This window comes from Grus americana, chromosome 10, assembly GCF_028858705.1.
Source record: "Grus americana isolate bGruAme1 chromosome 10, bGruAme1.mat, whole genome shotgun sequence".
Lineage (NCBI taxonomy): Eukaryota > Metazoa > Chordata > Aves > Gruiformes > Gruidae > Grus > Grus americana.
Window position 1 is genome coordinate 2813744 of NC_072861.1, and position 10046 is coordinate 2823789.

Consider the following 10046-nt stretch of genomic DNA (forward strand, 5'->3'; position numbering starts at 1 on the left):
CACATTGGGGCTGCGGGCTCGCCTAGCCGAGCAAGGCCTCAACATAGCACCTCACGTCACTATCATCAAAAATATGCCCAAATCCACCAAACTGGAAACGTCGAGACCCTGCTCCCAGGACAAAGGGGCCAGCCCCAAAACGGGTGCCTGCCCTCAAACCTCCCTCAGCGGCCCTCGCACACCACCACTCACATTGGGGCTGCAGGCTCGCCTAGCCGAGCAAGGCCTCAACATAGCACCTCACGTCACTATCATCAAAAATATGCCCAAATCCACCAAACTGGAAACGTCGAGACCCTGCTCCCAGGACAAAGGGGCCAGCCCCAAAACGGGTGCCTGCCCTCAAACCTCCCTCAGCGGCCCTCGCACACCACCACTCACATTGGGGCTGCGGGCTCGCCTAGCCGAGCAAGGCCTCAACATAGCACCTCACGTCACTATCATCAAAAATCAGCATTCATCCACCAAACTGGAAACGTCGAGACCCTGCTCCCAGGACAAAGGGGCCAGCCCCAAAACGGGTGCCTGCCCTCAAACCTCCCTCAGCGGCCCTCGCACACCACCACTCACATTGGGGCTGCGGGCCCGCCTAGCCGAGCAAGGCCTCAACATAGCACCTCACGTCACTATCATCAAAAATATGCCCAAATCCACCAAACTGGAAACGTCGAGACCCTGCTCCCAGGACAAAGGGGCCAGCCCCAAAACGGGTGCCTGCCCTCAAACCTCCCTCAGCGGCCCTCGCACACCACCACTCACATTGGGGCTGCGGGCTCGCCTAGCCGAGCAAGGCCTCAACATAGCACCTCACGTCACTATCATCAAAAATATGCCCAAATCCACCAAACTGGAAACGTCGAGACCCTGCTCCCAGGACAAAGGGGCCAGCCCCAAAACGGGTGCCTGCCCTCAAACCTCCCTCAGCGGCCCTCGCACACCACCACTCACATTGGGGCTGCAGGCCCGCCTAGCCGAGCAAGGCCTCAACATAGCACCTCACGTCACTATCGACCAAAACTTGCGTCCATCCACCAAACTGGAAACGTCGAGACCCTGCTCCCAGGACAAAGGGGCCAGCCCCAAAACGGGTGCCTGCCCTCAAACCTCCCTCAGCGGCCCTCGCACACCACCACTCACATTGGGGCTGCGGGCTCGCCTAGCCGAGCAAGGCCTCAACATAGCACCTCACGTCACTATCATCAAAAATATGCCCAAATCCACCAAACTGGAAACGTCGAGACCCTGCTCCCAGGACAAAGGGGCCAGCCCCAAAACGGGTGCCTGCCCTCAAACCTCCCTCAGCGGCCCTCGCACACCACCACTCACATTGGGGCTGCGGGCCCGCCTAGCCGAGCAAGGCCTCAACATAGCACCTCACGTCACTATCATCAAAAATATGCCCAAATCCACCAAACTGGAAACGTCGAGACCCTGCTCCCAGGACAAAGGGGCCAGCCCCAAAACGGGTGCCTGCCCTCAAACCCCCCTCAGCGGCCCTCGCACACCACCACTCACATTGGGGCTGCGGGCTCGCCTAGCCGAGCAAGGCCTCAACATAGCACCTCACGTCACTATCATCAAAAATATGCCCAAATCCACCAAACTGGAAACGTCGAGACCCTGCTCCCAGGACAAAGGGGCCAGCCCCAAAACGGGTGCCTGCCCTCAAACCTCCCTCAGCGGCCCTCGCACACCACCACTCACATTGGGGCTGCAGGCTCGCCTAGCCGAGCAAGGCCTCAACATAGCACCTCACGTCACTATCATCAAAAATATGCCCAAATCCACCAAACTGGAAACGTCGAGACCCTGCTCCCAGGACAAAGGGGCCAGCCCCAAAACGGGTGCCTGCCCTCAAACCTCCCTCAGCGGCCCTCGCACACCACCACTCACATTGGGGCTGCAGGCCCGCCTAGCCGAGCAAGGCCTCAACATAGCACCTCACGTCACTATCATCAAAAATATGCCCAAATCCACCAAACTGGAAACGTCGAGACCCTGCTCCCAGGACAAAGGGGCCAGCCCCAAAACGGGTGCCTGCCCTCAAACCTCCCTCAGCGGCCCTCGCACACCACCACTCACATTGGGGCTGCAGGCTCGCCTAGCCGAGCAAGGCCTCAACATAGCACCTCACGTCACTATCATCAAAAATATGCCCAAATCCACCAAACTGGAAACGTCGAGACCCTGCTCCCAGGACAAAGGGGCCAGCCCCAAAACGGGTGCCTGCCCTCAAACCTCCCTCAGCGGCCCTCGCACACCACCACTCACATTGGGGCTGCAGGCCCGCCTAGCCGAGCAAGGCCTCAACATAGCACCTCACGTCACTATCATCAAAAATATGCCCAAATCCACCAAACTGGAAACGTCGAGACCCTGCTCCCAGGACAAAGGGGCCAGCCCCAAAACGGGTGCCTGCCCTCAAACCTCCCTCAGCGGCCCTCGCACACCACCACTCACATTGGGGCTGCGGGCTCGCCTAGCCGAGCAAGGCCTCAACATAGCACCTCACGTCACTATCATCAAAAATATGCATTCATCCACCAAACTGGAAACGTCGAGACCCTGCTCCCAGGACAAAGGGGCCAGCCCCAAAACGGGTGCCTGCCCTCAAACCTCCCTCAGCGGCCCTCGCACACCACCACTCACATTGGGGCTGCAGGCCCGCCTAGCCGAGCAAGGCCTCAACATAGCACCTCACGTCACTATCATCAAAAATATGCCCAAATCCACCAAACTGGAAACGTCGAGACCCTGCTCCCAGGACAAAGGGGCCAGCCCCAAAACGGGTGCCTGCCCTCAAACCTCCCTCAGCGGCCCTCGCACACCACCACTCACATTGGGGCTGCGGGCCCGCCTAGCCGAGCAAGGCCTCAACATAGCACCTCACGTCACTATCATCAAAAACTTGCGTCCATCCACCAAACTGGAAACGTCGAGACCCTGCTCCCAGGACAAAGGGGCCAGCCCCAAAACGGGTGCCTGCCCTCAAACCTCCCTCAGCGGCCCTCGCACACCACCACTCACATTGGGGCTGCAGGCCCGCCTAGCCGAGCAAGGCCTCAACATAGCACCTCACGTCACTATCATCAAAAATATGCCCAAATCCACCAAACTGGAAACGTCGAGACCCTGCTCCCAGGACAAAGGGGCCAGCCCCAAAACGGGTGCCTGCCCTCAAACCTCCCTCAGCGGCCCTCGCACACCACCACTCACATTGGGGCTGCAGGCCCGCCTAGCCGAGCAAGGCCTCAACATAGCACCTCACGTCACTATCATCAAAAATATGCCCAAATCCACCAAACTGGAAACGTCGAGACCCTGCTCCCAGGACAAAGGGGCCAGCCCCAAAACGGGTGCCTGCCCTCAAACCTCCCTCAGCGGCCCTCGCACACCACCACTCACATTGGGGCTGCGGCCCGCCTAGCCGAGCAAGGCCTCAACATAGCACCTCACGTCACTATCATCAAAAATATGCCCAAATCCACCAAACTGGAAACGTCGAGACCCTGCTCCCAGGACAAAGGGGCCAGCCCCAAAACGGGTGCCTGCCCTCAAACCTCCCTCAGCGGCCCTCGCACACCACCACTCACATTGGGGCTGCGGGCTCGCCTAGCCGAGCAAGGCCTCAACATAGCACCTCACGTCACTATCATCAAAAATATGCCCAAATCCACCAAACTGGAAACGTCGAGACCCTGCTCCCAGGACAAAGGGGCCAGCCCCAAAACGGGTGCCTGCCCTCAAACCTCCCTCAGCGGCCCTCGCACACCACCACTCACATTGGGGCTGCAGGCTCGCCTAGCCGAGCAAGGCCTCAACATAGCACCTCACGTCACTATCATCAAAAATATGCATTCATCCTCCAAACTGGAAACGTCGAGACCCTGCTCCCAGGACAAAGGGGCCAGCCCCAAAACGGGTGCCTGCCCTCAAACCTCCCTCAGCGGCCCTCGCACACCACCACTCACATTGGGGCTGCAGGCCCGCCTAGCCGAGCAAGGCCTCAACATAGCACCTCACGTCACTATCATCAAAAATATGCCCAAAACCACCAAACTGGAAACGTCGAGACCCTGCTCCCAGGACAAAGGGGCCAGCCCCAAAACGGGTGCCTGCCCTCAAACCTCCCTCAGCGGCCCTCGCACACCACCACTCACATTGGGGCTGCGGGCCCGCCTAGCCGAGCAAGGCCTCAACATAGCACCTCACGTCACTATCATCAAAAATATGCCCAAATCCACCAAACTGGAAACGTCGAGACCCTGCTCCCAGGACAAAGGGGCCAGCCCCAAAACGGGTGCCTGCCCTCAAACCTCCCTCAGCGGCCCTCGCACACCACCACTCACATTGGGGCTGCGGGCCCGCCTAGCCGAGCAAGGCCTCAACATAGCACCTCACGTCACTATCATCAACAAAAAAATGCCCAAATCCACCAAACTGGAAACGTCGAGACCCTGCTCCCAGGACAAAGGGGCCAGCCCCAAAACGGGTGCCTGCCCTCAAACCTCCCTCAGCGGCCCTCGCACACCACCACTCACATTGGGGCTGCAGGCTCGCCTAGCCGAGCAAGGCCTCAACATAGCACCTCACGTCACTATCATCAAAAATATGCCCAAATCCACCAAACTGGAAACGTCGAGACCCTGCTCCCAGGACAAAGGGGCCAGCCCCAAAACGGGTGCCTGCCCTCAAACCTCCCTCAGCGGCCCTCGCACACCACCACTCACATTGGGGCTGCAGGCCCGCCTAGCCGAGCAAGGCCTCAACATAGCACCTCACGTCACTATCGACCAAAACTTGCGTCCATCCTCCAAACTGGAAACGTCGAGACCCTGCTCCCAGGACAAAGGGGCCAGCCCCAAAACGGGTGCCTGCCCTCAAACCTCCCTCAGCGGCCCTCGCACACCACCACTCACATTGGGGCTGCAGGCCCGCCTAGCCGAGCAAGGCCTCAACATAGCACCTCACGTCACTATCATCAAAAATATGCCCAAATCCACCAAACTGGAAACGTCGAGACCCTGCTCCCAGGACAAAGGGGCCAGCCCCAAAACGGGTGCCTGCCCTCAAACCTCCCTCAGCGGCCCTCGCACACCACCACTCACATTGGGGCTGCAGGCTCGCCTAGCCGAGCAAGGCCTCAACATAGCACCTCACGTCACTATCATCAAAAATATGCCCAAATCCACCAAACTGGAAACGTCGAGACCCTGCTCCCAGGACAAAGGGGCCAGCCCCAAAACGGGTGCCTGCCCTCAAACCTCCCTCAGCGGCCCTCGCACACCACCACTCACATTGGGGCTGCAGGCCCGCCTAGCCGAGCAAGGCCTCAACATAGCACCTCACGTCACTATCATCAAAAATATGCCCAAATCCACCAAACTGGAAACGTCGAGACCCTGCTCCCAGGACAAAGGGGCCAGCCCCAAAACGGGTGCCTGCCCTCAAACCTCCCTCAGCGGCCCTCGCACACCACCACTCACATTGGGGCTGCGGGCTCGCCTAGCCGAGCAAGGCCTCAACATAGCACCTCACGTCACTATCATCAAAAATCAGCATTCATCCTCCAAACTGGAAACGTCGAGACCCTGCTCCCAGGACAAAGGGGCCAGCCCCAAAACGGGTGCCTGCCCTCAAACCTCCCTCAGCGGCCCTCGCACACCACCACTCACATTGGGGCTGCGGGCTCGCCTAGCCGAGCAAGGCCTCAACATAGCACCTCACGTCACTATCATCAAAAATATGCCCAAATCCACCAAACTGGAAACGTCGAGACCCTGCTCCCAGGACAAAGGGGCCAGCCCCAAAACGGGTGCCTGCCCTCAAACCTCCCTCAGCGGCCCTCGCACACCACCACTCACATTGGGGCTGCAGGCCCGCCTAGCCGAGCAAGGCCTCAACATAGCACCTCACGTCACTATCATCAAAAATCAGCATTCATCCACCAAACTGGAAACGTCGAGACCCTGCTCCCAGGACAAAGGGGCCAGCCCCAAAACGGGTGCCTGCCCTCAAACCTCCCTCAGCGGCCCTCGCACACCACCACTCACATTGGGGCTGCAGGCCCGCCTAGCCGAGCAAGGCCTCAACATAGCACCTCACGTCACTATCATCAAAAATATGCCCAAATCCACCAAACTGGAAACGTCGAGACCCTGCTCCCAGGACAAAGGGGCCAGCCCCAAAACGGGTGCCTGCCCTCAAACCTCCCTCAGCGGCCCTCGCACACCACCACTCACATTGGGGCTGCGGGCTCGCCTAGCCGAGCAAGGCCTCAACATAGCACCTCACGTCACTATCATCAAAAATATGCCCAAATCCACCAAACTGGAAACGTCGAGACCCTGCTCCCAGGACAAAGGGGCCAGCCCCAAAACGGGTGCCTGCCCTCAAACCTCCCTCAGCGGCCCTCGCACACCACCACTCACATTGGGGCTGCAGGCTCGCCTAGCCGAGCAAGGCCTCAACATAGCACCTCACGTCACTATCATCAAAAATATGCCCAAATCCACCAAACTGGAAACGTCGAGACCCTGCTCCCAGGACAAAGGGGCCAGCCCCAAAACGGGTGCCTGCCCTCAAACCTCCCTCAGCGGCCCTCGCACACCACCACTCACATTGGGGCTGCGGGCCCGCCTAGCCGAGCAAGGCCTCAACATAGCACCTCACGTCACTATCATCAAAAATATGCAGTCATCCACCAAACTGGAAACGTCGAGACCCTGCTCCCAGGACAAAGGGGCCAGCCCCAAAACGGGTGCCTGCCCTCAAACCTCCCTCAGCGGCCCTCGCACACCACCACTCACATTGGGGCTGCAGGCCCGCCTAGCCGAGCAAGGCCTCAACATAGCACCTCACGTCACTATCATCAAAAATCAGCATTCATCCACCAAACTGGAAACGTCGAGACCCTGCTCCCAGGACAAAGGGGCCAGCCCCAAAACGGGTGCCTGCCCTCAAACCTCCCTCAGCGGCCCTCGCACACCACCACTCACATTGGGGCTGCAGGCCCGCCTAGCCGAGCAAGGGCTCAACATAGCACCTCACGTCACTATCATCAAAAATATGCCCAAATCCACCAAACTGGAAACGTCGAGACCCTGCTCCCAGGACAAAGGGGCCAGCCCCAAAACGGGTGCCTGCCCTCAAACCTCCCTCAGCGGCCCTCGCACACCACCACTCACATTGGGGCTGCAGGCTCGCCTAGCCGAGCAAGGCCTCAACATAGCACCTCACGTCACTATCATCAAAAATATGCCCAAATCCACCAAACTGGAAACGTCGAGACCCTGCTCCCAGGACAAAGGGGCCAGCCCCAAAACGGGTGCCTGCCCTCAAACCTCCCTCAGCGGCCCTCGCACACCACCACTCACATTGGGGCTGCGGGCTCGCCTAGCCGAGCAAGGCCTCAACATAGCACCTCACGTCACTATCATCAAAAATATGCCCAAATCCACCAAACTGGAAACGTCGAGACCCTGCTCCCAGGACAAAGGGGCCAGCCCCAAAACGGGTGCCTGCCCTCAAACCTCCCTCAGCGGCCCTCGCACACCACCACTCACATTGGGGCTGCGGGCTCGCCTAGCCGAGCAAGGCCTCAACATAGCACCTCACGTCACTATCATCAAAAATATGCCCAAATCCACCAAACTGGAAACGTCGAGACCCTGCTCCCAGGACAAAGGGGCCAGCCCCAAAACGGGTGCCTGCCCTCAAACCTCCCTCAGCGGCCCTCGCACACCACCACTCACATTGGGGCTGCGGGCCCGCCTAGCCGAGCAAGGCCTCAACATAGCACCTCACGTCACTATCATCAAAAATATGCCCAAATCCACCAAACTGGAAACGTCGAGACCCTGCTCCCAGGACAAAGGGGCCAGCCCCAAAACGGGTGCCTGCCCTCAAACCTCCCTCAGCGGCCCTCGCACACCACCACTCACATTGGGGCTGCAGGCCCGCCTAGCCGAGCAAGGCCTCAACATAGCACCTCACGTCACTATCATCAAAAATATGCCCAAATCCACCAAACTGGAAACGTCGAGACCCTGCTCCCAGGACAAAGGGGCCAGCCCCAAAACGGGTGCCTGCCCTCAAACCTCCCTCAGCGGCCCTCGCACACCACCACTCACATTGGGGCTGCGGGCTCGCCTAGCCGAGCAAGGCCTCAACATAGCACCTCACGTCACTATCATCAAAAATATGCCCAAATCCACCAAACTGGAAACGTCGAGACCCTGCTCCCAGGACAAAGGGGCCAGCCCCAAAACGGGTGCCTGCCCTCAAACCTCCCTCAGCGGCCCTCGCACACCACCACTCACATTGGGGCTGCAGGCCCGCCTAGCCGAGCAAGGCCTCAACATAGCACCTCACGTCACTATCATCAAAAATATGCCCAAATCCACCAAACTGGAAACGTCGAGACCCTGCTCCCAGGACAAAGGGGCCAGCCCCAAAACGGGTGCCTGCCCTCAAACCTCCCTCAGCGGCCCTCGCACACCACCACTCACACTGGGGCTGCAGGCCCGCCTAGCCGAGCAAGGCCTCAACATAGCACCTCACGTCACTATCATCAAAAATATGCCCAAATCCACCAAACTGGAAACGTCGAGACCCTGCTCCCAGGACAAAGGGGCCAGCCCCAAAACGGGTGCCTGCCCTCAAACCTCCCTCAGCGGCCCTCGCACACCACCACTCACATTGGGGCTGCGGGCTCGCCTAGCCGAGCAAGGCCTCAACATAGCACCTCACGTCACTATCATCAAAAATATGCCCAAATCCACCAAACTGGAAACGTCGAGACCCTGCTCCCAGGACAAAGGGGCCAGCCCCAAAACGGGTGCCTGCCCTCAAACCTCCCTCAGCGGCCCTCGCACACCACCACTCACATTGGGGCTGCGGGCTCGCCTAGCCGAGCAAGGCCTCAACATAGCACCTCACGTCACTATCATCAAAAATCAGCCCAAATCCACCAAACTGGAAACGTCGAGACCCTGCTCCCAGGACAAAGGGGCCAGCCCCAAAACGGGTGCCTGCCCTCAAACCTCCCTCAGCGGCCCTCGCACACCACCACTCACATTGGGGCTGCGGGCCCGCCTAGCCGAGCAAGGCCTCAACATAGCACCTCACGTCACTATCATCAAAAATATGCCCAAATCCACCAAACTGGAAACGTCGAGACCCTGCTCCCAGGACAAAGGGGCCAGCCCCAAAACGGGTGCCTGCCCTCAAACCTCCCTCAGCGGCCCTCGCACACCACCACTCACACTGGGGCTGCGGGCCCGCCTAGCCGAGCAAGGCCTCAACATAGCACCTCACGTCACTATCATCAAAAATATGCCCAAATCCACCAAACTGGAAACGTCGAGACCCTGCTCCCAGGACAAAGGGGCCAGCCCCAAAACGGGTGCCTGCCCTCAAACCTCCCTCAGCGGCCCTCGCACACCACCACTCACATTGGGGCTGCAGGCCCGCCTAGCCGAGCAAGGCCTCAACATAGCACCTCACGTCACTATCATCAAAAATATGCCCAAATCCACCAAACTGGAAACGTCGAGACCCTGCTCCCAGGACAAAGGGGCCAGCCCCAAAACGGGTGCCTGCCCTCAAACCTCCCTCAGCGGCCCTCGCACACCACCACTCACATTGGGGCTGCGGGCTCGCCTAGCCGAGCAAGGCCTCAACATAGCACCTCACGTCACTATCATCAAAAATATGCCCAAATCCACCAAACTGGAAACGTCGAGACCCTGCTCCCAGGACAAAGGGGCCAGCCCCAAAACGGGTGCCTGCCCTCAAACCTCCCTCAGCGGCCCTCGCACACCACCACTCACATTGGGGCTGCAGGCCCGCCTAGCCGAGCAAGGCCTCAACATAGCACCTCACGTCACTATCATCAAAAATATGCCCAAATCCACCAAACTGGAAACGTCGAGACCCTGCTCCCAGGACAAAGGGGCCAGCCCCAAAACGGGTGCCTGCCCTCAAACCTCCCTCAGCGGCCCTCGCACACCACCACTCACATTGGGGCTGCGGGCTCGCCTAGC